This window comes from Ictidomys tridecemlineatus, chromosome 4 (assembly GCF_052094955.1).
Source record: "Ictidomys tridecemlineatus isolate mIctTri1 chromosome 4, mIctTri1.hap1, whole genome shotgun sequence".
In the NCBI taxonomy this organism is placed as follows: Eukaryota; Metazoa; Chordata; class Mammalia; order Rodentia; family Sciuridae; genus Ictidomys; species Ictidomys tridecemlineatus.
Genome location: NC_135480.1, coordinates 57,513,807 through 57,517,340, shown reverse-complemented (window position 1 = coordinate 57,517,340; position 3,534 = coordinate 57,513,807). Strand labels below are relative to the sequence as shown.

The 3,534-nt window shown below is 36.8% G+C and overlaps 1 pseudogene; it reads left to right on the top strand.

Annotated features, from left to right (window-relative positions):
- The first annotated feature begins 114 nt into the window (after positions 1 to 114).
- Positions 115 to 1,040, top strand: LOC101977437 (olfactory receptor 52E5-like; annotated as a pseudogene).
- The last annotated feature ends 2,494 nt before the right edge of the window (positions 1,041 to 3,534 follow it).

Here is a 3,534-nt window from a genome sequence, read left to right as displayed (position 1 = left end):
ATGGACATCCCTTTCTCCAAGAAATAGGCAACATGTTATGACAGAAGTCAGGGTCTGTCCCTGGAAGCAAGAAATCTTCTGTCATAAATGTGTCTATAACCAATTCCCACCAACATGCTTCAGATCAACAGCACACAGTTCCACCCTTCCTCCTTTCTTCTGATAGGTATCCCGGGGTTGAAAGATGTGGATCGACTTTCCTTTCTTTGCAGTATATCTGATAGCCCTGCTGGGTAACATCATTATCTTGTTTGTGATTCAGACTTTATGAAGCCCCCATTAACCAATGTTTTACTTTCTGGCCATGTTGACCTGCACTGATCTGTACTTGTCCACAGCCACCATCCCCAAGATGCTAGGCATTTTCTGGTTCAATCTCAGAGAGATTGTGTTTGGTGCCTGCATCACACAGATGTACACCATCCACATATGCACTGGCCTGGAATCTGTGGTGCTGACAGTCATAGATCACTATTTGCCATCTGCAACCCCCTATGATACACCATGATCCTCACCAACAAGGTGATAGCCATTCTGGGCATAGTCATCATAGTTAGGGCTTTAATGTTTTTGACTCTTTTCATATTTCTTATCCTGAGATTGCCTTTCTGTGGTGTCCAGATTATCCCCCATACCTACTGTGAACACATGGGTTTGGAAAATTATCTTGTGCTAGTATTAGGGTCAATGTTATTTATGGCTTCATTGCTTTCTCAGTGGGGTTCATTGACCTTTTAGTGATTGGATTTTCCTATATTCAAATTCTCCAAGCAGTCTTCCATCTCCCATCCTGGGATACCCGGATGAAGGCACTCAGCACCTGTGGCTCCCATGTCTGTGTCATGTTGGCCTTCTACCTGCCAGCCCTCTTTTCCTTCATGACACATCACTTTGGCCACAATGTCCCTCACTATATCCACATACTTTTGGCAAATCTGTATGTTATTGTTTCCCCTGCCCTTAACCCTGTTATCTATGGGGTCAGGACAAAACAGATAAGAGAGCGAGTACTAATGATGCTTCATCCTAAAAGCCATTGACATTTAACCCCAGGAGTATCTTCCAAAGTAGTCCAATAAGGAAATAATGAGATCACAACAGAAGTAAACACTGGAAATATTTTTGTTAAATTTCCCAGTCAGTCCATAATGAGATTATAAATAGTAGAAAGATTTTTGTTTAAATTCTCTGACATTCTCACACAAGCCAATTGCATTATGTGTCCCTCCATTACTTATAACTCCAGTACACCCATCAAAAAGCATAGCATAGAGGCTCCACAACAATCTCTCTACTATAATCCATGAAGAGTACAAAAAAATGTTCACGTTTAAACCTACTGGTAACTAAAAATTCCTGAAGGGAGTAAGAGGTTTTGCAAAAACTTGTTGCAGCAACAAGTACCTTGAAAAACTTCCTCCCACCTGGAGATTCTCTCAATTTACATTCACAGGGTCAAGTTTATGAGTAGAAAAATGATGTGGGATTTCTTGTAAATCAACTAGAATACGGTGGCCAGAGAAATTCATTGACAGTCTTAAATTTTACATACATATTTGGGTTCTAGACTTATCTAGAAGTTTGACCAGAGAATTACAGTGAAAACTCTTTGAACATCAATATCCCTGTCCATAAAATGTTATAAAACAATATTAATTCAGTACTAGGAACTTGAAAATACTGTAGTGAAAATCTTCACAACTGGTAAAACATTAAAAGATTTGGAAAAAAGAGTACATACAAAGGTAGCGTTGTTGTGCCTTCTAGCATTGCTTCTAGATTTAGCTTACTAAATCTCGTTCCAGTGCACAGTCCCTAGTCCCGCAATTGGTCCTCTTTGTGGTCCTCTCATCCCTTATCTTCAGAGACACTCTCAGGCAGGAGAATTGAAGACCTGACTAGTTTAACAGCCTCTACCTGGGCTTGAGGGATCAGAGAAAATCTTTGCCTCACAGTCCTCCTTGAGATGAGCATTGAGAGAGACTGCAATGGTGGCTACTACAAGAGCATAAAGTTATTCTCACTAGGGTGTGGAAGCTAAATAAGAGCATTGATTCATTGGGTATTCTAGGAGCTGCAAAAACATGAAACTGACTTCTAATTGGAAATAAGAACCTTGTTGAAACTCAGGGTGCATTGAGCAGAAATACACAGAGAATGGGCTTAGGTGACAATAATGTAAACTGAAAGAGGATAAAGTAAAATTTGAAGAAATGAAACAAAGACACAAAGAAAAAATGGTCAGGAAATCTTTTTTTCCCCCAGTGCTGGGGATCAAACCCAGGACTTCCCATACACAAGGCAAGTACTCATCCTTAGCCCTTAATTTTTTAAATAGAAAGTTTGAAATACCAAAAAGAAGAGCTCAAAAGACTAAAATGATAACATAACAAAAAATGAAGATGACAAAAGATAATTTCATATTGTTTTCCAAATAAATGTTAAGCCAATATAGCTTTTTTAAAAATTATTTTGTTACATATGAATTACACTGAATAGTGGGTTTCATCGTGGCATATTCATACATTATTTGAGTTTCCTATACTATAATAACTGTTCCACAGAACTAAAAAATTCAAAAAACTGCAAATTCAGTTTCAAAAATTAACACTATCCTTATGGCAAAATTATAAAATAAACAAGAAAAAAACAGAATAACATAAATACAGAGAAGTTTTTCAAGGTAAAAAGTTACATAGATTAACCCCACATATAAAAAGAGATAAAAGTATAAATTTGACATCAATTTGCTTGCATATATTTTAATTAGCTTTTTAATTAATTACCACCTTACAATTATAGATATTTTTGGAGTACAGTGTGATATTTCAACACATGTGTATATTTTCTAATTATCAGATGAGAATGATATATTCATAATCCTATTTATCATTTCTTTGTGTTGGAAACACTCAGTACCCTCTCTACTAGCTATTTTAAAATATACAATTAAATGCTCTCAGCCATTGTTACTTACTGTGCTAGAGATCATTAGAAATTATATCTTCTACCTTTTAATTAAAAGGTACAGGTGTCCAATTCTTAATTATCCTCTATCTCCCCCTATCCTTCACCCTTCCCAGACTCTGCTAACCACTATTCTACTCTCTGTTTGTATTAGGTCATGTTTTTATCTTCACAAGGAAGAGTCTACGGTATTTGTCTTTCTGAACCTGGTTTATTTCATTTAATGAGTGACCTCAAATTGGTGCCAATGGCAGGATGTCATAATTTTAATGGCTGAATAACATTCCTTTGAGTATTTATACCACCTTTGCTCTGTCCATCCACTCACCAATGAACATTTTGGTTTATTCATACCTTGGATATTGTGAATACTACTGCAATAAACATGAGTGCAAATATCTCTTCAACATACAGAATTCCTCACCTTTGAATATGCACCCAGTGGTGGAATTACTGTATCCTGTGGTAATTTTCTGAGGAACTTCCATACTGTTTTCTATAATGGCTCTACTAATGTATGGTCCCATCGAATGAGTTATCAGATTTTCCTTCTCTGCATTCTTTTTT